Source organism: Peromyscus leucopus, chromosome 6 (genome assembly GCF_004664715.2).
Source record: "Peromyscus leucopus breed LL Stock chromosome 6, UCI_PerLeu_2.1, whole genome shotgun sequence".
In the NCBI taxonomy this organism is placed as follows: domain Eukaryota; kingdom Metazoa; phylum Chordata; class Mammalia; order Rodentia; family Cricetidae; genus Peromyscus; species Peromyscus leucopus.
Window position 1 is genome coordinate 104094757 of NC_051068.1, and position 26381 is coordinate 104121137.

Below are 26381 nucleotides of genomic sequence, written 5' to 3' on the forward strand. Positions count from 1 at the left end.
CATCTGGACCATCCCAGGAACAGGAGGCCGCTCATCTCTTCATTTTTAAAGCCCAGGGAGAGGTTTTCGGAAGGACTGCAAGCCCAGGCCTTACAACCCCTGCATTCCAGTGTCTGTGCCTCTTCCCTGGCTCAATCTGGCTCTCTCCTCCATGACAGAGATATCTCACTGTTGCTACATCCAAACTTCTAAAATGGAGGGGGAAAAAAATAGAAGCCGCAAAAATGTCCCACAGTATACCAGTGAAAATTAAACCACTTTTAATTTTAACAAATGCCTGTAAATGTTCATAAAAGACAGGAAAAAAAACCTTCATATTTCAACACTGGAACTGAAAAAAGTATTTAACCTGACTAGTGAGCCAAGAAATGCAAATTTTAAAAATTACTATTTTTTTCACTTATTAATTAACCTTAAAAAAAACCAAAATTATCATACTGCTATACAGCTGCAAAATAAAACATGTCTCAGATTTTACAAATATGAACAAATTGTACCTGAACATATTAACCAGGACACTGTTAATAACAATGAAAATCCAAAAACTTCAGTGTGGAATAGTTAAGGCACTGCTGTGTGGTAAACAGAATGGAATAATTAAATACTCCTCTACCATGTATCATTGCGAGGTGTAAGAGGTTCATGGCCACAGAACCGTGGTAGGTGTTTCCCTCACCCTGCTCCCTTTCCTTGTTTTAGATTTAGTTATTTTATTTTATTGTGTGGACTTGAGTGTTCTGCCTGCATGTACGTATGCACACCACATGCGTGCCTGGTGCCTGTGCTGATCAGAAGAGGACTTCAGAGTCCCTGGAACTGGAGTTATTACGAACTGGATGGTTATGAGCCAAGATGGAAATTGAACCTGGGTCCTCTGCAAGAGCAACAAGTGCTCTTTAACCACACGGCAGCTCACCACTGTCTCTAACTCCAAGATCTGACACCTTCACACAGACATACATGCAGGCTAAACACTGATACGCATAAAATAAAAATAAATGATTAAGAAAAAATAAAATACTCAACACATCCACAAAAGAAGAAAAGTAAGAAAAAGAAAAGAATAAGAAATATGGGCAGTGGTAGTGCATGCCTTTAATCCCAGCACATGGGAGGCAGAGCTTGAAAACAAAAAAAAAAAAAAAAAAGAATAAGAAGATTGGCCAAAATTTTCTCAGATTTCCAAAAAGCAGCTTCTATAACAAGAAGTGTACTATGATAAGCCTACCTAATTATCATCATACACTGAAGACAGAAACAGTAAGCCTCATTTTTCCTTGTGTTCATCATATATTAGGGGATGGGTGTTGGTGAAGAAATAAAATTATTCAGTCATAGTTTATTAAAAGCTTTCTTTAAAGCAAGATGCCACTTGTGGTCATACCACCAAGTAGCAAGGTGGCCTACGTCTCTGATTAAATATAGCTTAATTATATAGCTGATAGATTTAAAGTACAACTCACATATTTACTACGATTACTACCCTTACTTGAATAAAAATAAATCCCATCTTTGAAAACAGCGGTGAAACTGGGCACAGAGGCGCACGCCCGCCATCTTAGCACTCGGAAGGTAGAGGCGGAAGGACCAGGAGTTCAAGGTTAAAAGGCCAACCTCTGCTACACAGTAAACTCAAGGCTAGCCTGGGTTATATAATTCTGCCTTTAAAAATCAAAACAGAAAAGAGAAATGAAGCTCAGAATAAAAATGAATCAAGAAAGAATTACTAAATATGAAGAGAGAAACAAATTTAGTCTGTGGGTGGAGCTGATTTAGCTTGTAGGTGGAACTATGTGAAGGTCCCCTCTGTTCAGGTAGAGGAGACCTTTGGTAGGGGACAGAGTGATGCTAGTGAATCTGGAATGAAGGATCACGGGATCCTGTAGTGTATGTACCCCAGTAGGTAAATAAGTGTGGTGCTAAGTATCTCAGCAGGGTTAACACTGTCCTCACCAAGAAAGAGGGCTCTAGATTCCCATTCATTATGGAGGTCTCTCTCCCTGGTAATCAAATTACAGTAAAAACAAATGTTAAAACAGGGAGGGTATTAAATGGTAAAACAGAGGAAGGTAAATAAAAGGGCTAGCAGCTGGGTACGATAGCCGAGCTGAGCAGATAAGAGGAAAGACTAATGTGTGGCTATAATTCAAGTGGCCTTGACCCGTGACAGTAGGAGTTGGCAGGACTTCCCAGGAGCTGTGTGCTTAGGGCCTTAAGGGCCTGGATGCTCTAACACTCACCTCATGCACATTCATAAAACCTTAGAGTCCTCAGGAAGAACCCCCTGGGTTGCTATCTTGGGTAGTCCATGGCTCGCTCTCTTTGGAGTGCTCTGCTTCTCCTCTTAACCTCTCCTGCACTACACAAACTTCCGTCAAACTGCCTCTTGATGGAATCCAGTCCTTCAAGAAGATAAGAGCTGGAGTCCTGCTCCCCAGCTGTACCTGCAGCAGTGACTCGGTGAGCAATCCATTTCCTGTAGCTACTCACACCCCAGTCCCAGTCCCAGCCCTGTTCTGTTGTTTATGCTTGCGAGGTTTCCGAGGTGTTCCCTGCTCTGGCCTTCTCGGTACTTTACAGCAGTTTGCTGCTTCTGGAGAGACTGCCTTAGTTTGGTCTTTGTTCTTGTAGCCTGTCTTGTAAATGACAGCATTAACAGAGCTTTAGCAACATCCATCTCAGACATCTATGCCCTGCAAGGCTCCAACATGCCTTCAGAGGCGTCCCAGAACAAACTGCGTCATGGCAGATTTATATCAACTTACTTCACACAGAAAACTGTTCCACGTCCTAAGTTCTGGAGGAAGGATGTGTGTCAGAGAACAAAATGCAAGTCAAGAAATTGAGCTCTCCGGACCTTAGAGTTACTTGCTGTCCACCAGGAAATAAGAATTTGAATACCAGGAATAACTGGGGGAAAAGGGAAGAAGAAAAACAGAAGTTGAGTTAGGGGTAGCTGAAGTTCTTGCAACGGAATCTTGAGTAAGATAAAAAAAAAAAAAGGAAGACAGTGTAATGCACTCAGCAGCCTGGCGCTATGACCGCTTAGGGGTGGGCAGGCTCATCAGGATGTGAAGAAGACCTGCTGGTGGAGCTGAGGTACCCCTCAAGTTCCAACGGGCTGTCCCAATGGTGACTGGACATAACTGGGCTGTCACAAAGATGGCATAAATCAGACCACTGCTTTTGCCCTGAGCCCCCAAGTCATTCATACACAGCCGGGCCCTACCCTACCCCTTAGATCTGAGAAGGGCCGGTGAAAGGAGGTAAGGTTGAGACTGTTATTTAACTGGGGGTTACAACTTGTAATCTGCCCTCAGTAAGCCAATTAAAATAATCAGGAAAGCAGAGAGGGGCTGGAGCGACGGCTCAGCTGTTAAAGCTTACTGCTCTTGTAGAGTACCTGGGCTGTTCCCAGCATCTCCATCAGGCAGCTCACAACTGCCCGCAACTCCAGTGCCAGGAGAGCTACACCACCCTCTGGGGGATCCTGCACGCACATGGTGCACATAAACTCATGCAGACACACACACATGCACACAGATAATAGAATAGATTTTTTAAAAATCATCTACAAAACGGTAGAAAGCAGAAAAAGGAGATTTCCTCAGTAAGGCCACATTGGGAGGAGGGACAAAGAGAACCAGTGAACTATCTCCCCCCTCTCACCTCCCCCCCTCCCGCCCCCAATTTTGTCTTTAGGCTCCTGAAGTGAGGTTGATGTTTAGATAAAGGACTTGCAAATCTAAGATGTCTCAGTCAAGGTGTGCTCCCACCCACCCACCTGTGGTGGTATTCTAATTGTACTGAAATGTGATTTTGATTGTATGTTAATAAATAAAGTTGCCCGGGGGTCAGAGCTATTAAAGCCATAGACAGAGTGTGGCGATGGTGGCGCACGCCTTTAACCCCATAGATCTCTGTGTGTTCAGGGATACAGTCAGCATTGGAGACATATGCCTTTAAGACCTGGGGGGCTGTACATACAGACAGTGACGAGGCAGTCACGTGTTTGGGTTTACAACCAATGAGAAGGCAGAATGACTATGAAACGACTTACACACAGGAAATAGCTCTCTTTCGGGAAGCTAAGACCACCGCAGGAGGAAGGGTGAGATTTTAGCTCTGAGCTCTGACCTCTTGGCTTTCTCTTTTACATTGGTTCTGTGTTTCTTATTTAATAAGACGGTTGGTTACATCTACACCCACCACTTCTCATTGTTTGAACTTCAGGCTCATTCTATAATGTGGTCTGAGAAGTTGTTAAAGCTGGGGGAAATGTCTTTCAGGGGGATAGCGCTCCCCTCTGGCTGGGCCTTTTCCTTCTCCCAGCACTGAGCTTCCTGGAGAAATCCCATTTCTTTGGGTCCATTGTTTCAGTAGTCTGGTTGTCAGTCTGAGACCACGTGGTCTCTTGACGTCATTCCTGCCAGACCCATTAAGTGACGTCATGATCAGTGAACGGACTTCAGTCACCTTGGATGCTATCTTGTGAGAAACAGCTCATCAAATGTGGCGAATCCACCAAAGATCGATACTCCATACATCTTCCCCACCTTGGTGTGTGTGTGTGTGTGTGTGTGTGTGTGTGTGTGTGTGTGTGTGTCTTTCACCCCCCCCCACCTGGTTAAACTTTCATTTGCATAAAGGCCTTCTGCTTTATTCCCAGGAACTTGATGACCCAGAGCAGCCTGACCCTTCCCCCTTTCTTCACCTCCTTTGCATAATTATGAATGAGCCCTCAGCATCAGAGACACAGCCTCCACCTGCATTAGAATAAAAATTAAGTGAATTCCCTCCGCCAACTCCCATGTGCTGCTAGCCCAAACAGGGCTGTGGTGTATGTACCCTTTCTACAAAAAGAAATTGCCTTGCTGGGTTACTTTTGCTGTGTTCTGGTGTTTCTTTGTGTGATGCCAAAAATATCATTTTCCAACAATCCTCAAGAATACTATTTTCCAACAATCTCTTATCTGATAATAAAGACTCCATTGGGACAGGCATGAGATTTTGCCCATGGAAAATGCCCCACGGCTTCATCTCACCTCTCTAAAGTGTCTAACACTTGTCATAGGACAAAGTAAAGAAGATCTGTATTAATCTTTGTTGAAAGTTTGCAGACAGTAAACGATCACAGTTCCAAATGAGCAAAGAAATGTGTGCATGTGCGCTCTTTCCAGCAAAGGTAGACCATCTGTTCACACACACCCTCGCCATCTCTCTTCCTGTGGTGCTAAGGACTGCACGAGAAGCTCACACATGCAAAACCCCTCCCTCTGGCCTCCCAGTCTTTATTTTCTGTCATCACACTTTGGCGACATGGAATAACATACTAATTGGTGAGCCACCTTCTAATGGTGAATGCTGAGGGTTGGGGTAACACCGAAGGGGCTTCCTAAGGGAAACAGTATGGGCAGAGAGTATCTTATTACCATCAGAAGACCTAGACTCTGATGCTGTTCTCTGTCACCTTCAGAAAGCCACTTGGATTCCTGAAGACCTCAGAGAACCTAACCTTGCTGCATGTCCAACCTTGTTTACCCAGTACCCAGGATTCTGCCTGACCTCCTAGAGGTTCACCAAGGACGCTGAAGGAGACAGGGGAGCCGAGGGGACTAGCAGCCTTTCTAACCTGTCCTAACTTTCTGCTGCCATGCTGCTTACTGTGACAGCCATAAGCTACACGAGGCTGCTGAATTAACTGAAACTTACTTCATGTCTTTGGTCCCACTGACCTTATTTCAAGTGCCCAATGATCACTATGGCTGCTGTAATGGATGGCGCAGGACAATGGAACCCTCATCACTGAAAAGTTCTGGGCACCTCGGAGAGTGACGGGAGCACACTGCGCCCATGAAAACCCAGTCCTGCAGTCTAGAAACAAGGAGAAGGTAACAGGAGAATATTTATGTGACCGTGATTCTGGCGATGGGATACATTTTAGATTTTCAATACAACTTCAAAAGCATAAACAATTAAAGAAAATGGTGGGTAAGCTGAATTTAATTAACTTCTGTCTGCAAAAAGATAGTTAAGAGAATTAGGACAATTCACAGGCGAGGGGAAATTCTTCCTTTCAAAAGACATAACTAGCAGAGGGACTTAAACCCCCAGTACAGACGCTGGAAAGTGCTGTGGGATGGTCTGTATGTCAAATTACTCTGATTGGTCAATAAATAAAACACTGATTGGCCAGGGGTTAGGCAGGAAGTATAGGCGGGACTAACAGAGAGGAGAAAAGAAAGAACAGGAAGGCAGAAGGAGTCACTGCCAGCCACCGCCATGACAAGCAGCATGTGAAGATGCCGGTAAGCCACGAGCCACGTGGCAAGGTATAGATTTATGGAAATGGATTAATTTAAGCTATAAGAACAGTAAGCAAGAAGCCTGCCATGGCCATACAGTTTGTAAGCAATATAAGTCTCTGTGTTTACTTTGTTGGGTCTGAGCAGCTGTGGGACTGGTGGGTGACAAAGATTTGTCCTGACTGTCGGCCAGGCAGGAAAACTCTAGCTACAGGAAAGACAGCTCAATGATTAAGAGCACTTGCTGCCATTGCCGAGGATCCAGATTCCATTCCCAGCACCCACATGGTGGTTTACAACCATTAGTAACTCTAGCTTTGGGGACCCAATGCCTTCTTCTGACCTCCACTGGCACCAAGCACACACAAGGGACATATACATACATGCAGCCAAAACATTCACATATAAAATAAACAAATCTAATTAAAAAATTTAGCAATACTCACAGAATTCTTACAACTTAAGAAAACAAAGAGCCCAGTTAAAAAGTGCAGGAGATCTGAACACCTCTGGGTGTGGTGGTACAAATCTGTTATCTAAGCACACAGGAAGCTGAAACTCAAGGATGCATGTGAGTGTGAGCTCAGCCTGGGCTATGGAGCAAGGCTATGTCTGAAGAACCAAAACCAAGCACCAAACAACATCAGAACAGATATTTCATCAGAGAACACACCCAGATAGCACCCAAGCAGTGTAAACGATGTTCAATACTGTATGTCATTGGGGGCTGCCATTTAAGACAACAAAACAGACCAGCCAACATCTAAAACCAACATCACCAAACTCTGGGAGGATGAGAAGTTCCTGGCTCTCTCACACATTGATGCTGAAAATACAAAACCATATATCCTCATTAGGTGACATTTTGGACAAATTCTTACAAAGCTAAATACACTTGCCATGTTGGACAAACCCAGAGAACTCCTTGGCATTAGAGTTCAGCTCTAGATGCCTCCTGACTGTAGCTACAATAACCAGCTACCATTAAAACCATGAGCCTGAATAAAACCAACCTTGCTTCCTTCCTTCCTTGCTTCTTTTCTTCCTCCCTTCCTTCCTTAAGTTCTATTTGACAGGTAGTTGATCACAACACCTAGAGAAGGAACCACACTGCTCCTAAAATTAAAGTCCATAAACGTGCTTAATGTATTCAGAATTGACCGTAAACTCAGCAAATACTTATGACTGTAATTTTTTACAATACCAAAACATTATAAATACTTTTAGCTGAAAAGCAATACTTTAATAGTAAGGAAAACAGCCCCCAGTTACATCCTTGAAGAACAACAGCAATTTACTCAAATACTATCAGATGCGAGTTGCCCTTATAATCCAAAGCACTCACAGCTTCTAACCACACTTTCTAAATATAGTCCAACATTAATAAAATCACCACTGTGGTCAAGGCCAAGTTATAGCTTGTGACTTGACAACTTTAGATCTGTATCTGTATCATCAATGTTGCCTTCTGCAGGTTTTCATATTCAACACACACCTCATGCAGGGGATGCTTCGGGTCCCAGTGGCAGGGTCTGTCTGCCTCAGTCCTGCTGAAGTGAGCAGCTTCAGTCAGTAAACAATGTAAGTGTACAGGGGTGGGGGTGGGGGGTGGGGGCTTAGCAATGGACCTGTAAGGGGGCCCTGAAACATTAACTGGATGAAACTAACCCTCAGAAGACTCGCTTTGCTTCCAAAACAGCACCTTAGGCTATCTGGAAAGAACATTGTTGCTGTTTGCTTATTTTAGTTTTCTGTCTGGTTGCTTGGGTGTGTGTGGGTATGTGTTTGTGTGGGGCGTGCCAGGTACTGAACCCAGCGCCTTGTGAATGTGAGGCGAGTACTCTGTTGCTGGGCTACATTCCCCCAGCCTCTAGTAAGAACGTTCTTGTAAGGCTGGCGATATGGCTCATCAGGTAAAGGTGCTTGCCACCAAGCCTGATGACCTGCCAGTGATCCTTACAGACACCCGCCTCCATCAGAAATCAGATTGTGATGACCCGTTCAAGAGACACTGTGTCCCTCCCATGGGCTGCCAGACTATCGACACAATGGTCTCCGAGAAGCTGGAATTTCCTCGGGAATCTCATGCTGAGAGGAAGAAAAGGTTGAAGGCTGGTGCCAGCCAGAGCAGCAACCTGCCTCCTGGACAGAGTTCTGACCAGTGGCCTGAGGACCTTGCAGGAGAGACTGACTCTGGGACAAGGGTGACCAGGGCTGGGCTGCAGCAGGACAGCTTAGTTATGGACACTCCCTGTCTTCTATTTCAACCTCAGCTTCAAGTCAAGGCCCAGAGCAAGAAGTCCGGGGGAGGCGGGATAGCCACTGAACCTCTAATTTGGTCTTCTCCGCAAGGTGGCAACACAGAATACCCCTTCCTCGGCTCTTTACCATTACTTGTCTGTCTGATGGGCATACTGAAGGAGAATGTGTGGCAGAGCCCAGTAAGTCAGGGCACAAGGGCTTAAGCTCTGACCATAACAAAAACTCAGGTAACAAACCAGAGCAGTGGCTATACAAATCAGCAGCCAAGTAAGTATGAGTACTTAATCTGCATCTGAGACAGCTAAATTCCATTTAAACATGTGCTATTTCAAATGACAGACTGCATTTTTCCCCCCTCTTTTCGGTATTGAAGAATCATGTCTTGATAAGAGTAGGCACTCACCTTTTAAAAGCACTTCTTTATGGTTACATGTCCCCATCTCTACAATGATACAAATTCTTGAGTATTTTAATCAGTTCTTAAAAAATTGGCAATCTATATTCCTTCTCAATAGATAATCCACATTTTTTTCTTTTTGTTGTTGTTGTTGTTGTTGTTTTTTCGAGACAGGGTTTCTCTGTATAGTTTTGGTGCCTGTCCTGGATCTCGCTCTGTAGACCAGACTGGCCTTGAACTCACAGAGATCTGCCTGCTCTGCCTCCTGAGTGCTGGGATTAAAGGCGTGTGCCACCGCCACCCGACAATAGTCCACATTTTATACTCGACTACCACACAGAAACTACCTACAGAAATGACAGCCATGTACCCGAAGCTATTTCCCAGCAGTTTTCAAAATTCCACGCAAGCCCTACACTATAATTTCAAATACAAACAGTTCATCTTGAAAGACCTTTCTTGTGGCTTCCAGGAACCACATTCACAGCAACAAATTACACACGGAACGTAGTCAGCTATCCTGAATGCCCTTTAAAAAGCAGCATTGGGGCACAGTGAATTTACTCTGCAATCCTAGCCCTCAGGACGGGAGACCATGGAGCCTCCTCAGGCACTAGGCAACCTCAGAGGGAGGCTAACCTGAGGACTGGCCTCAGGGCTCCACGTCCAATCTCCTGTTGCCATGACACCCTGGGCTAACAGCTCCTGTTGACAAGTGTGTCTATGGCAACTCGAAACCGACACCACACTTTCCACTTCTGCTTCCAAATCCAGGGCTGAGCGATGATGGGCAACACTGAAGCGCTTATATGAATGGGGAAGGCACACCCCACGGCTCTATGTGCTAAATCCTGGATGCAATAAAGGACTGGGCTGGGCTCTCTTTGCGGATACTCTTAAATTAAAAATCTGGGGTGGGGTGGGGGACAACGACAAAAGACTTTTAAAGGGAATTTCTTTCTTTTAAACTCCACATTGAAACGATTAAACGTGTCTTAGGATGCAAACACGGCTATCATCGCGAGTATGTGCTCAACCTTTAGACCATTCACAAGTAACACTTTAGTGAAAGCAAGGTTCCAAGGGTCCTCTTGTTTATGGAGGAAAATTGGAGTTTACTAAGAACAGGTTTTAATAAAAACTAAAGCATGCAAATTGAGATGGGTGGGGTATGGGAGAGGACAGTTGTCCATGCCCTAGAGTGAGCAGGAGGTTCTCAAGTGTATCATTTGAAAGATAAAATTCAAGTCTGGCATCCTGGCGCACGCCTTTAATCTCAGCACTCTGGAAGCAAAGGCAGATGGATCTCTGTGAGTTTGAGGCTAGCCTGGTCTACACAGTGAGTTCCAGCACAGCCAGGGCTAACACATAGAAACCCTGTTTCGAAAAACAAAACAGTAACAACAAAAAAGCCAGTCTTTTATAAAAAAGTAAGCAAATATCACACAGCTGTTTCTATATCTTAGTCTGAAGTAAAGTTAATTATTTCTGTTACTAGGAAACATTTGCAGAAAAACAAGGTTCCCCCCTCCCCGCCCCATCTCTCTACCTAAAGGAATATCCACTTAGAGTACATTTACTGTCTCCATAGCAACTAGTATAATTGGGGTGCTGCAAAGGAGGATAATGAAGAGAAAAACAAGGTAATTGGGCAGAAAGGAAAAAACAAACAAACAACAACAACAAAACCCAAATATACCACACAAAAATCAGTGGTGAGAAAAGTAACAATCAAAAGAGAAAAATAAAAACAGGGGGCTTTCCAAAGAGAAGCTTGTGACATGCTGTGGTCACCTCCTGCCCAGGCAGTGAATCCCAGACCTTCTCGGACTCAAGGTACTTACGAGTATATTGGGACGCATAAACCTTTGAAAAAAGGTGAGGCTAGCCGTACAGAGTGGTGAATGGTTATAATCCCAGCATTCAGGAGGCAGAGACAGGAGGACCAGGGGTTCAAAGCTAGCTTGGGCGACAAGGGGACCTTGTTTCAAAAAACAAACAAAAATGGTAATTCTGGTAATGGTGGCTCACATATGTAATGTAGTGGGTGGCCATTCCAGCTTTGACCTGGAAGTTCCAACCCCCATTGAGGCTTCAGCAATGGTCATGCCTATAAGGCGGGCCTGAAGACCCAGGATCCTGATGCCGGCTCTCTTGGTTCCTGGACCCTAGACGCTGGAGGTAGACTGAGCAGAGTTCTCCAGAGAACACTACTGGACTGTGCCACACCTTTCCCAGACCTTGTAAACTATCCCTTTACTTGTAAGTTACCCCACAAAATAAACCTCCCTTTTAACTATGTGGAGTGGCCATAATAATTTCACCAATAATGTAACCTCAGCATTTTGGAGGTGGAGGCTAGCTAGCCTGGGCTACATAGCAAGACTCCGATGAAAATACCAAAGAAAAGAATTGTGTCAAATGACTTAAGAGATAACCTCACTCACAGAACACAGAGGAAGGTGGGGGGATGAGGCTTTTGAAATGGGCAGATGGTTTTCATAAGGTTTCAGTGAAAATGCCCACACAAGTGCAGGATGCGAATGAAACACACTGGAAAGAGATGAGGAGAGAGCTGCCATCCTGGACAAAAGACAGCCTCAGTCCAGGCAAGACAGAGGCGACTTGGGGCAGGTGGCCAGACAGAGAACACCAGAGCAAGGGGAGAGGATACAGCCTGGTCCTGCATTTGCTATATGGTGTTAGAGTGACAGAAAGGTCCAGAAGCTTTGGGACAAGAGCACCCATAACCCAGGCAGTCAAGAGAGAGAGAGAAGTTTTCCACTGTGCATACTGGAGGTGAATGCATTTGTGTTTTAAATCCTGCCTCCGAACTGCTCTACCATAACCCCTACCCACCGCACGCATTGCTAAACCCGATGGTGGTGGTGTCCCCATCTGACGCAACTCACCTACCACTTGCAACACGGCTGATTACCCCACCCTCTCATCAACAGTCAACTGCATCTGCGAGGTGGCCTTCCTGGGCGGCCCCCTTGCCTGCCTGGTGACTCTGTCGTCCACCTTGACCTACTCACATTGCTATGCGTCAGGAGTTCCCTGTTCACAGAAATCTCCCCAAGTGATTCTTAGAACCATCATGCCGCTCCTGGGTTGACAACTCCGGCCCTAAGTACGTCTCAATCACAACTGACATCAATCTCCACGAATGGCCAACTAAAACTAGCTAATTACCGAATAGAAATGCCAGCCATTAAACCACTCCCAACCTCTGAAGAATCTCCTACTAGTTCGTGTTTATATACCACACCCACGCCTCACAAACTCACCTGTCATTTTCCGTCTCCAATCCCATCCCCTACTCCAAGTCACATCATTTTTTCCATAGAATGCTCCAGTTGCTTCATATTGGAGTTCACGCCACTCTCTGCCAGCAGCTAGGAGGCTATGCCACAAATATAAGTCAATCATTCCTTTTCCCTTATGTACTTCCTGTTGATTTCTCGTGGCATTTGGAATAATAATAATAATAATAACAACTATCTTGCTTCTTAGCAAAAATGCAAGACCTATCCACTAGCAGACCTGCTGGCCATCCAGCCATCTCTCTCTCTCCATCTCCCCATCTCTCTCTCTCCCCAACTCCCACTCCTCACATACTACAGCTGGTCTCCTATCCCTTGCATCTCCTGCCCTACTCCACAGGCTGGTGGGCACGATGCCCTCTGCTGAGCCTTGAGATCCTGACCTCTTCTGACAAACCCAGTCCTGTTGCAGACACGGGCCTCTCCACAGCTCTCTTAATTCCTTCGGAGAACCAGTCCAAATCTAAGTGGCCTTTCTTATCAGCTTCACTTCCTTATCGCCCTGTCGATCCCTCTGAGAACCTGGCTTCTCAACACACACACAGACTCTGCATTCGAGGAGAAATCTTGACTCACACTCCCTGCTGCATCCCGGAATGGAGAAAGACGCTTAAAGCTGGGCATGAGGGGCACACCTGCAATCCCGGCACTGAGACATGACAATCTTGAGTTAGTGAGAGCCTAAGGAATTAAAAAGGCTGGGGATCTAGCTCAGTGGTAGAGCACTTGCCTAGCATATGGAAAGCCACAGGGGAGATGCAGCACATATAGCAGGTACTCAAAAGATGGTGTACAAGGCATCAACTTTAGAAGGAAACGAAAAGGGCTATTCTTAGTCACTACACTCCAAACACTTATGAATCCCAGGCAATTTCTCCTGAGAACCAAGTGAGAGCAGCAAGTGAATCCTTAGTTTCTCCCACCTCCACCCTCTCTCTCAAGCTCCACTATGCCACGTCTTAGCTCCTCATCTTACCACTTCCAGGTAGACCAACATTCGATATCAAGTAATGATTTCTCTGGTCCATATTCTAATGTGGCTACGCTTCCCCAACTGCCACGATAGGCCCGGAGACACAATTACAACTAAAAACAGGGAAGGCCAGAGCGACAGTCAACTGCCAGGTGAGTTGAGGAATTTCATATGGTTCCGTCCTATGGGGTCATTTCAGTATACACTTGGCCAGTCAGTCACATTAACAAGAGACCAAACCCAGCTTTCTGTGAGACTCACTGAGTAGCTGATAAAATTCAATAAAAATACAATATTCTATCACATGAGGTGGCAAGTATCTGTAAAGCCCGGTGCTTGGGAGACTAACCCAAAAGCACTTCATGTTCAAGGCCATCCTGGGCCACATAGTGAGGTCCTGACTCAAAGACGGGAGAGGGACAGAAATATTCCTATCCTCTTGGACCTCAGAAGCTGTGAGCTATTAAAAAAAACTCCCTTGAAGTGCTTAGGTCCCAGGTAGTTTGTTCGCCAACATAAAAGAGACAAGACAACAAGTATTTAGGTTATTTGTAGATGCAGGCAGACTCCCTAAGGTGAGCTGAATTCAGTTGCCTTGCACAGTACAGTAGCTGTTAGACCCAAGTTAATATTGCACACTTGACCTTCAGGCAACTCGGTATGAGTGTAGAGTATACACCACACTTCAAAGAGTTGGGAAAAATGTAAAAACTGCAAAAACTTTTAGGCTGACTATAATGGATAATGTTATATTTTGACATACTGGGTTATATATAAAAGGCTGTTCAAATTAATTTCACCAGCTTCCTCTTACTTTTCATACTGTGGCTGTTGGGACAGTTGAGCTGCCTGTGTGGCCATTGTGGCGGGCTCACGGTCTATTTCCACTGGCCAGACCTGGGTTCTTGTGCTACACCCAGGGGGCAGTCACTACCCTGGTCTAGGGTCTGGTTTTTGCAAGCCTGGACACAACTGATTGCAGCGGTTCACCCAGAAGAAATAGTAAAAGTCAACTTAATAAGAGATGCCCAGGTGGGCATGGTGGTGCATGCCTTTAATTTCAATACTCAGGAGGCAGGTGAATGGTTCTGAATTTGAAACTACCCTAGTCTACATAGTGAGTTCCAGGCTGAGTGCCAGGGCTGCATAAGTGAGACTTTGTCTCAAAAAAAAAAAGTGATAGTATCATATCAATCTTTTCATTTCATTTATCAATGACAGGAGACAGAACAGCCACCCATCCAATGCCTACCTAGATCAAGTCAAGAAACTATAAAAGTTAGTTTCTTCTATGTCTAAAGATAGCCTCATTCTGCTATGGTGGGTACTGAATGCTTCCCAAAGCTCCCTGTGTTAGGCTTGGTTTCCACAGCGGTGCTCCAGGGGAGCAGTGGAAGTTTCGTGGGGTGAGGTCCAGTGAGGAGCCCCTGGAGTTATGTCAGCAGGATCTGGACGGGCGGTAAAGACAGCAGCCCCAGCTCCACCCCCCCACTGACCATGAGGCTGATTAAACCACAATGCTCACACCCAGCCAGCACAGTCTCACATGACCTCTGAAATGGGAAGCCAAAGCAAACCTTTGCTCTTTATAAATGGATTAGACTGTGCATTTCATTATAGGAAGGAAACCTAACCCTAGAGCTAGTCCCAGGAAGAAGCAAACTATTAACCAAGACTTCCTACAGGGCTCTAAACCCCTAAGCAGGGCAAGGTGTCTCTGAACTAACCAGTAAAGGCTGAGAAAATTCAACAAAGGTGTTTTAGAGAACAGACCAAAACATCCCTCTCTATGAAGATTTTCCCCAAATCACCTCATCTTTTATGCACATGAACACACACACACACATACCCTAAACTGACAGTGACTCTAAATTTAATGAGAATGCATTTGATAGACCTGAAAATGTAGCAGGTTACAAAAATGGCTCAGTTACAACCCCCAGGATTTGCATAAGAAAGCCTGCCGGGAGCTTGCACTTGGGATCCCAGGGCCAAGAAAGCAGAAAAGACAAGATCTCCGGAGAACCTAGCCAAACTGGTGAGCTTCAGGATCAGCGAGAGACGCCTCCCCCATCTCAGAAAACACAGTGAACAGTGAGTGCAGGCACCAGGATCTGCTCTACTTCATATATATAGTATTATCAGTCTAGAAAAATTCAAAACAAGATAATATCACTTACTTATTTTATTTATGTATTTTTGTATGTAGTACTCTGGAGACTTGAACGACGCCATGGGTGTTCTAAAGGGATAGTACTCATTTCATTACCAGAACTTGAGAGACTGCCTTCGGCCCCATGACATGAACTGCTGCAGCTCCTTCAGGAGACTGAATGGAGTCAAACAGCAGTCTAGGGGCTGGAGAGATGGCTCAGCAGTTAAGAACACGTCTTGCTGAGGACCTGGGTTCAATTCCCAGCACCCACTCCTAATTCCAGTTCCAGGGGATCTGACACCCTCTTCTGCCATGCACACATATGGTGCAGGCATACATGCAAGCCAAACACAGATACACATAAAGGAAAACAAATACATCTTAAAGGAAAATAAAAAGCAATCTTTTGGAGTCGTTCTGCAATAGCTTCCCATTGCTGCCCACCCAAGTTACAATGCATTTAATGGCTTAAGGCATTACATCTCTTTCTTGGGCATCCTGGAGATGAGATGTCTCAATGAGCTACAGCCAAGGTGCAAGCAGGGCTATCTGCCTCCGGAGTGGAGGCATGGGGTGGGATTGCTGAATAAAATTTCTATAGACTGTATGTGTTCTTGACTCCTGGTCTCCTTCCACTTTTAAGGCCAGCTGTGGCCACTGAAATTGTTCTAATGGTGCCAACTACCTTGTTCTAATCTGCTTCTCCTGTGAGCTCACAAGCTCCTGTGATAAAACTGTGTATCTAGATGATCCAGGATGCCTCGGGATAGCTCAGCCATGATGACTGAGTTTGATTTCTGGAACTCACATAAAGGTGAGAGGAAATAACTGACTCCACAAAGTTGTCCTCTGAGCTACACACACACACACACACACACACACACACACACACACACACACACACACACAGACCATGCACACACGTGTGAAATGAAATGATGAAAAAATAATCATACTGACTTGTTTTAGGAGTCAATGAACAACAGTTCTAAGGCCTGAGGACAAACCCTGGGACCTAGTAAGAACTTTAAATTTTTGTTCAATTTTAAATGTTCCTGATTGTTGCTTATAACTCGCCAATCTCCATTCTCTGGGAAATGTACTACTTTAACCAAAACACCATCCTGGGTTGCAATTAAGCTTGCTAGAACAGGGGCAGTCCACCAGGATGGTTAAAGAACCTGCTGAGCAAATGAAACTCACAGAAGACAGTAGGGCAGCTGTTGAACAGCTGTCTCCGGCCTCCTAGAGAAAGACGCACAGCATCTCGAGGACAGTAGGGTTTGTGATTCTTAACGGCCCTGCAGTTTCAGGGACAGTGGTGCCCATGGTACAGCATTTCCCAGAAGGCAATGCTCTGAGAGGGGCCGGCACCAGCTGTGATAGACACTGATTCCCCCATCTGCATATCGGCAGGGGAGGACAGGCATATTGTGACTTCACGAGCTGTCCTAGCATCCACAGAAGCACTTCCATTCAACCAAGGTGCACCTTCCCATCATTCATCATACTTTAACACCAAAGGGGATGGGACAGTGGGGAGTTGGACTCAGACTCCACCGACTCATCAGACAAGCTACGTCACTGAAGACTCGAGCTACCTTGGTGAGAGACATGCAATTTTTGAGGCAATAGGATTGAAACCTCTGTTTAAATTAGAAATGTAGTTTCTATATAAAAAAGAAAGAAAGAAAAAGAAAAGAACAGCAAGCATGCGTTCCTCAAATGGCTTCTACACAGTGGGTCACATAATTCACATGATTTACCCTCTGACATAAATACTATTTCATTCCCATTTCACAGCCGGGAAGTGGAGGGCGTTCTTGAAAGTCACCAGCAGCAAGCAGGGTTAACACTCCTGTCTGCCAGCCAAAGCCTAGCTGGGCTCACTTTGGGCACAGCTTCATGGCCTTAGGCACTGAGAGCGGAGAACCATTCTAGGAAGTTATGGGTAACAGTTCTTTGTCAGAATATGGTTCCCTAAACCCAACACATCTCTGAAGCTCCTGAAGGATGACAGGAAGCTGGAGCAGACCCAGAAGCCCATGGAGGATGGGGGCGGGGCTGCCTTCAAATCCCTGCTCCTTCCTCTCCCCTCTGTCTCTGCAGCTTTTGGTTCCTGAGTCTTGCTAAATTGCCCGGCTCCTCCACTTGCAGAGCAGAGATGGCAACTTCTATTTTGTAGGATTATCTGAAGACACAATACCACTTCAGGGGATCTCAGTAGTACTTCAGTACCTACTATTATTTAACCTGCTCCGTTTTGCCATGGCATCTCTGTCTTCCGGGTGGCAAGGCTTGCAGCCAACACAATTCCTTGGCCTCTCTTTTTCCAAGACTCCACACTTAACTAATGTGCTTCTTCTTGGTAGGCCCCCACTTCTTTCTGGGGACTGGCCACTGTGGCAACACAGCTGATTAATGGTCCACGACTTGAGACCACTTTTTCTACTTTTGACTCTCTTCCCTACCCCTCAAGGAAGCTCTTCCTCTCACATCTGTCAGCCTTAGATCAGATGAACGACTGAGGCAGTCCTTTACAACCACTAGAGTCTTTCCGACGTCGAGGTGGCGTGAAGGCACCCTGTCAACAGCTGGCTTCCCAGCATGGTTCTCTGTAGTAGACGGAGCAGGAGAACTCTGTGATCCCATCTTCCCTCTGCTAGACCAGGCCCAAAGGATCACAGAAGAATACAGGCCCAATAGGAAGAGGAGACTCCAGCAGGCTGGGGCGGGGTACTACCCTAAGGAGGGATGAGAACCTGCCTTTGGCACAATACCATCTCTCCTTTCTCCTGTTCCCCACCTCAAGGCTATCTCTCCCCTTCAATACATAGAAAAGGTTTTTTTTAATTCTTGTCATTCTTTACATGTCTACTTATCTTGCTCAGGTGATGGAGGCACACACCTTTAATCCTAGTACTCAGGAGGCAGAGGCAGGAAAATCTGAGTTCAAGGTCAGCCTGGTTTACAGAGTGAGTTCCAGGGCAGGCAGAACTACACAGAGAAACTCTGTCTCAAAACAAACAAAAACCACAATAAAATAGAGAATGCTACAAAGATGGGATTCAAAGACGAGGCTCGGTGGTTAAGAGTACTTGCTTCTTCAATTTCTTTCTTTACCATCCCTGACCTCAAACTCTACTATAGAGCTATAGTAATAAAAACAGCTTGGTACTGGTATAAAAACTGACATACGGACCAATGGAATCGAATTGAAGACCCTGACATTAATCCATGCACATATGAACACCTGGTTTTTGACAAAGGAGCCAAAACTATACAATGGAAAAAAGAAAGTATCTTCAACAAATGGTGCTGGCATAACTGGATGTCAATATGTAAAAGATTACAAATAGATCCATATCTGTCACCATGCACAAAACTCAAGTCCAAGTGGATCAAAGACTTGAACATAAATCCAGTTACACTAAACTTAATAGAAAAGAAAGTAGGAAGCACTCTTGAATGCATTGGCACCGGAGACCATTTCCTAAATAAAACACCAACAGCACAGACCCTGAGCACAACAATTAATAAATGGGACCTCTCGAAATTGAGAAGCTTCTGCAGGGCAAAAGACACAGTCAATAAGACAAAAAGACAGCCAACAGAATGGGAAAAGATCTTCACCAACCCCACATCTGACAGAGGATTGATCTCCACAATATATAAAGAACTCAAGAAACTAGACATCAAAATACTGAACAGTCCAATTAAAAAATGGGCTAAAGAGCTAAACAGAGAATTCACAAAACAAGAACACAAATGGCTGAAAGACATTTAAAGAAATGCTCAACATCCTTAATCATCAGAGAAATGCAAATCAAAACGACTCTGAGATACCACCTTACACCTGTCAGAATGGCTACGATCAAAAACACCAATGACAGCCAATGTTGGAGAGGATGTGGAGCAAAGGGAACACTCCTCCACTGTTGGTGGGAATGTAAACTTGTACAACCACTGTGGAAATCAGTATGGCGGTTTCTCAGAAAATTAGAATCGAACTACCTCAAGACCCAGCCATCCCACTCTTGGGCATATACCCAAGGAATGTTGATTCATACCATAAAGATACATGCTCAGCTATGTTCATAGCAGCACTATTTGTAATAGCCAGAACCTGGAAACAACCTAGATGCCCATCAACGGAAGAATGGATGAAAAAAATGTGGTACATATACACAATGGAGTACTACTCAGCAGAGAAAAACAATGAAAGCATGAAATTTGCAGGCAAATGAATGGAACTAGAAAAAATCATCCTGAGTGAGGTAACCCAAACCCAAAAAGACAGTCATGGTATATACTTACTCATAAGTGGATTCTAGATATAAAATAAAGAACAATCAGACCACAACCCATAGAACCATGGAGGCTAAATATATAGCATGGAGGTCCCCAGGATGACTGTGGCTTATAATAAATTTCGGTTTTACTCAATTATTGAAAAAAAATAGGCAAATGAATGGAATCACATGAACTATGAACCAAAGGCTGAGGGGCCCCCAGCTGGATCAGGCCCTCTGAATAGGTGAGACAGTTGATTGGCTTGATCTGTTTGGGAGGCAACTAGGTAGTGGGACTGAGTCCTGTGCTCATTGCATGAGTTAGCTGTTTGAAACCTGGGACTTATGCAGGGACGCTTGGCTCAGTCTGGGAGGAGGGACTGGACCTGTCTGGACTGAGTCTACCAGGTTGATTGCAGTCCTCGGGGGAGGATTTGCCCTGGAGGAGGTGGGAATGGAGGGTGGCTGGGGAAGGGAGGGGTGGGAGGGGGGAGAATAGGGGAACCCATGGCTGATATGTAGAACTGAATGGTATTGTAAAATAAAATAAAATAAAATAAAAACTGGAAAAAAAAAAAAGAGGTCTTGCTTCTTTTCCAAGACCTGAGTTCAATTCCCAGCACCCATAATGAGAGACATACAACTGCCCGTAACTCTAGCTCCAGGGGATCTGACACATACACAAGGAAAAATAAAAATAAGTCTTTAAAAGAAAGAATGTGCATAAAGTTTTGGCATAAAAAATTATGTGATATCAATTTAAATACAACTCATATAAACAAATTAGAAGGCTACATTTCAAGCTGTGATAAGCAAAGGTTGGGCAAAGGAAAACCCCCACATTCAGTATCCCATTTACACTTGAAATCTATTTATTGTCCCTTTACAGTTTCCTTTGACTCACAGGCCACAGTAGAAAGTATTTACTGAACTGAACTGAATTAGGTATCTAAAAGAAGCTGAATTCCACACTCCTTACATCTTAATATGCTTTACAAAACCATACGGATAAATCAACTAATAATTTTTTTGAGACAGGGTTTCACTATGTAGCCAAAGTTAACCTGGCACTCACTATGAAGGCAGGGCTTGCCTTGAACTCACAGCTGGGACTAAGAATGTGTACCACCATGCCCAGCTAACATAGGTTTATAGTAAGCAGAATTAGAAATAAAAACAGAAGCCCAAGGCAACCGTTGAAAACTTGACTCAGTAGCAAATAAGGCTGGGTACACTTGTAAAACTCGAGAACCTTTATACGAAGAAATGTACTGTACTCAACGAAAACAATGGACATGTCTTGCATTTTCATTAAATCAACCTGACAATGTCATATGGATGACACACCAACTTTTTGAAAAAGTGACCTACTTAATCCCAGCACTCAGGAAGCAGAGGTAGGTGGATCTCTGAGTTGAGGGGCCACCTGGGCTACATAGTGAGTTCTAGAACACCCAGAGCTACATAGTGAAACCCTGTCTCAAAAATATAAATAGATGGATGGATGGATAGACAGACAGATAGATAAAAAAAATTGATGCAATTTATCCTAAAGCTAATCTACTAATTATAATAATATAAACACACTATCTGAAAATATTTACTGTTATCTCACTGGTACTGATGGTGTGACTGCAGAAATGAAATTTCTTTTTCAGAGCTGCCTGGCAAAATTAACACGGTTCTTCCCTGCTATGTTTCCTTAAAAAATAGGGTTAGCTTCATGACTAATAATAAAAACACAGACAGTTCTTTCAGAAAGCTGGAATGTTCTCTTTTCGTCAGATAATCCCCAGAGTAAAGAACCAGTACCCCGCTGGGCAGCTCAGCCAAGGCTGATCCTCAAGCCCAAAGCGTTGAGGAACATGCAAGGGAGATTTAAAAGAAAGGAGAGGGACTAGGGATGTATGCTGATAATAAAAGCACGTGCCTCGCATGTTGTAAGCCCTTGGGTTTGATCTTCAGCAAAGATTCAAAAGTAAACAACAGAACATTTTTCTAATTCCAAAAATGGCCTTTTGAGAAAACAGTTAAGTTAAATAGATTTCACTTTTTAAAAAGCAAAGCAACTGAAAAATAACCATGTTATATATCAGTGTTTAATGCAAAGCTTCTAAAAAAAAATAGTGAAAACGTGGGATTCAGCAGTTAAGAGTAGGTATACAAAGTGTGATTGCTAGCACCCACATTAGGAGGCTCACAACCAACTCTAGCTCCAGGGGGATTTGATGCCTTTGGCCAGAGGGCATCAGTACTCATGTGCATATACACCCACACAGACCCACATACAAACACGTAATTAAAAAGAAAGAAGTCTTTAGAAACAGTGAAAACTGGAAACATACTTGGTGTCCCACAATAGGAGATTGATTCAGAAACTAAAAAAGACGTCTGTTATATGAGGATTTTTCAGTGACATAAGAGATGTTTATAACTGAGTTTGGGGGGAAAGTTAAAATCTGTAGAAAATAAACCTAGTTTTGTAGAGAATAGCTTTCCAGTTGTGCAACTTTGGGAAGTTAAGTAACTGCTACAGAACCCTTTTTCCCTAATACAAGGTTAAAGAATGTCTACCTTGGGGCTGGAGAGGCAGCTCAGAGGTTAGGAGCACTGGCTGCTCTTCCAGAGAACCCGGGTTTGCTTCCCAGCAACCACATGAAGGAAGGTTTACAACCATCTGTAACTCTAAATTCTAGGGGATCCTTCTTCCTCTTCTGGCATGCATGCGGTGCCCAGCCATTCACGCAAGCAAAACACGCATACACAAGAGTACCACCTCACAAGGCTGTCGTGGGGAGCAGTTACCGAAATCAGCTCATCTCAATGCACATTAACACTTGCTGTTACACATGCACACCGTAAAACACTGGAAGGCACAGTGGTAAGTGGTTTGCAGGGTAATAGGTTTACTCTGCCCATTTTTCTAAATATTTAACATTACTTCTAATATGAGGGAAACCAGGATGTGGGGAAACTGACACACAATGGCAATCCTTTTGAAGCTCTACTTTAGGGCTTTGTTAAAAGGAAATAAATCAACCAGGTGGTTGCGCATGCCTTTGATCCCAGCACTCGGGAGGCAGAGGCAGGCAGATCTCTGTAAGTTCAAGGCAGCCTGGTCTTCAGCACAGGACAGGCTCCAAAGCTACAGAGAAACCCTGTCTCGAAAAAAAAACAAAAAAAAAGGGGCGAGGGGATATATCTTGGTTGAGCTAACTTACCCTTCATATTTCCTTTTTTAAATTATTTTACATTATTTAAATTAATTTGTCAATACTACTTTTATTAGGTAAAGCAAGATATCTGCATAGTTGCCCAGCCACACGAGAATGTAGCGGCCCAACTCAAGAACCATCCGAAGGCCACGAGGAAGGCAGCCCAGCATTGCTCAGTCATTTCTTGCTTCCTCCCGGCCCCCAACCCTCCTGCTTTTTGACCCCATAATACTTGGGTTGTAGTCTACTGGACTAAGTCACAAGGCAGTAACAGAATCTCCATGATCTCAGCATTGTTATATACACCAGTGGTGGCATATATTAAGCTGAATGACTTAATAAATCTGAGTTGAATGACTACCCGATACCAGTAGTTCAGGATTTGATCCCACCAGAAGATGAAAGAAAGCTTCTCTTTCTTTAGTCCAGAATTCTTAGGAATTGTTTGGGGGGGGGGCAGAGGGCATGGCAGTGCATACCTGAAATCCCAGCACTGAGGAGACTGAGGCGGGAGGATCTCAAGTTCAAGGCCAGGTAGCCCTACACAGTAAGACTGACTCTTTACTTACACACTCTCTCTCCCTTCCTCCTTCCTCCTCCCTCCCTTCTTCTCCTCCCCTCCCTCCTTTTCCCTCCAAATACAGCCTCAAGGTATCACTTCAGAAAAAGGTCACAATCTGTATGTCACTGTCTATTTTAACAAATGCAAGGCAATTTCTGTATAGTTTGTTTGAAGTCCCCCAGCACGTGAGAGTGTGACTCTCAGAGTAGCGGAGCGGGCCCGGGCCTGGCAACCACCTTGGTCTTCTGCTTCCCCAGGGCCACGGCCCCCTCCCCAGCCTCAGTGTTATATAGATTTCAGGGCAAACATTTCAGGTCCTTCCAAATACCTCCTAGGGCTTTTACTAAGCTCTGGGAAAAAGAAACTCCGAACACAGTCAAACAGCCTACTTACAGGTGTTCCTGAGTTTCTCTACAGGTTCAGAGGTCAACCAGCTTGATTTAAAAATGAAACTAACAACAGCAAATTAAATATTAACTTGCTTTAAAAAAAAAAACAACAACAAACCAAAAACTCTTCAGCTGGGAGAGCAGTATGAAATAAGACCATCAGTGGACCAAGGAAGTGGGCTATAAACAAAACAAACAAAAAACGAATTTTGCTTGCTTCTTATTAAGAAAGAAAGAAATGCTACAGAGTTCTTTACAAATACCTTCTTCCTGCAAAGTCCAGGTGTCTCATTCTGTCTGCCCGGCGGCTTTGACGTCTCTTAAACAACTTACTAGCTCTCACAACAGAGGGTGGGGACAAAACCTTCTTAGGTATCCACCCTGAAACATTTGACTTCCTGAAAACCTCGCTTCCTACTCCAAGGGAGGAGACACAGCATTTCACGTGCTAACCCGGGCCCGACAGGTTCGTCAGAGGGAAACTGGCGTTTACCTAAGCCACCTGGAACTTGCCATTATTTACAAGTCAACAGTTAGAGCTAGTGGAGTCTGCTTTGGAGAGGACGTTTATGATCCGACTTTTGTGCCTGCATCCTCAATCACTAACCTCATTAATCCTTATTTAATACTCGTTACTGTTTGAAGTAGTCCTAATCTCATTTTACAGGTTCCGGATGGTCAATGTAACCGAGGGTTCGGGGTTAGTAGATGAAGCTAGGAGTGAAACCAAAGAACGGAACAGTTAAAGTAAGATTCAAAGTCCACGTGAACCCACTGACGAGTAGAGTTGAACCTCTCCAGAATTTCAAAAACATGTCAAAATTATTTTAAGGTCATTTTAGAATAAGCAGGTCTTGAAATAGAGGAACGGCATATTAATAAAAGCTTACAGGAAATAACATTTGAAGTATTTGCTTTTGAGACGGAACGATCACCGGACCCACAGATTGTGACGGGGTAGGTCCACTCCCACCTCTCTGTGCGGACAAACCCTTGGTCGAGGGGCGCGGGTCTGAACGCCAAAGGCAGAGAGGTCCCCTTGGGCAGCCCGGAGCTGGTCTTGTGCACAGATCTTCAGCAAGTGACAGTCTCTCCTTCGCCACCTGAACTTCAACCCTGACCTCCAGAGTGGCACTGCACAATCAACGGTTTAACCTGTGCCATTTCAACGCCACCACCAAGTACCCGAAAATGGGTTACAAATGAATGAGCAGCAGGCTGGGAGAAGAGACAGCCACCAGCTGACCCCCAGCAGATGAACACTGAGGAAGGATGCCCGGGGCGGGGCGGCCTGGGGGAGGCGGTGGCGGTCAGAGCCACGTCCCCGCTGGAGCCACGTCCCCCACGCGCTCCGCAGGACGCGCAGCCCCGCAGCCCATCCTCCTCCCGGCCCGGCGCTCACCGCTCGCAGCCGGTGCTCGCACGCCGGGGGCGCTCGCTGGGCGCGGAGGACCCGGGGGACCGGGCCCGAGAGCTGCAAACTTTGCGCGGGTCTCGCTGGCTTTAGAAGCCGCTCCGCCCCAGGCCGCAGTCCCCGCGCTGCAGCGAACCGGGCTCCGGGCGGCTCCAGCGGCGCCGAGGGCGGGGTCTCCGGCCGGCGGAGCCCGGGGCAGCGCGCAGCTCTGTTTACCGCGGGCCCGCCCTCCCCAGCTCGCGCCCTCCTCCCTCCCTCCCTCCCTCCCTCTCCATCCCGCGCCCTCCCTCCTTCCCTCCCTCCCTCCCCAGCCCGTGCCCTGCGCGCTCCTGACATCATTCATTCTCGCACTCTCGCCTGCCCTCCCCTGCTCCCAGTCGTGACTCACCCCGGGCCCGAAGCTCCCGCGGGCTCCCGCGGTCGTGTCTCTTCCCGGCGTCCAGCCCAGCACGAAAAACCGGTGCGACTTCTTCGGGAGGCGATTCTAGCCGACCCTCCCCTCTGCGGCCCTAGAAGATGCAGCGAAGGAGGGGCTTGGCAGGCAGCGCGAGGTGGCTCCCGGCCGCAGGCTGAGAGCGCAGAGCCGGGCAGACCTCCCCGAACGCGGGCGGGGATCGATCTGGGAAAGTTCTCTGGGTGCCGCTCCCAGTAACTTTCAGGGGTGGGGCTCGGGAAGGGATAAGCCACCTCCGCACCTCCTCGGGTTTCGGAAACTGCTTCCCGACTGCGACGTGTGCTGGTCGGGGGCACCCGCGCTGACTCAAGGGGTGGTGCCCCGCCTAGGTCAAGGAGGTGGGTTTCCAAACATCACAAGACCGCTTGGCGAGGTTAGTCACCACGCCTGGTGGCACCTCTAGGTGAGCTGGAAGGGTGCTTGCTCCTAATGAGGCTAATGATGCTAACTAACCACCTTGTCATTTGCCCCGTTAGGTGAATTGCGTTTTGGCAAGGACGAGAAACCGGAACCAGAATGATCACTGAAAGAGTGACTCTCTACTTAAATGGACTTGTGCGTTTCTGTTGCCTTGGGGGCACAAGTGGCTATAAGCGGTTTCTCTGATGACCTCGGCAGTTAGGTTGTAGGAAGGGTT

The 26381-nt window shown here is 45.6% G+C and overlaps 1 protein-coding gene across 4 annotated transcripts in view; it reads right to left on the bottom strand.

Annotated features, from left to right (window-relative positions):
* Positions 1–26107, bottom strand: part of Sgms2 (sphingomyelin synthase 2) — an 83030-nt gene extending 56923 nt beyond the window's left edge. Inside the window, exon 1 of one of the 4 annotated variants that reach the window (XM_028856943.2) lies at positions 25679–26107. The gene's annotated coding sequence lies outside the window, so the exon portion shown is untranslated. Of the gene's footprint in view, positions 1–24139; positions 24742–24766; positions 25135–25278; positions 25451–25678 lie in introns of those variants that run through there. The other 3 variants (XM_028856950.2, XM_028856959.2, XM_028856934.2) reach the window with 3 other exon arrangements.
* Between the last annotated feature and the right edge of the window lie 274 nt (positions 26108–26381).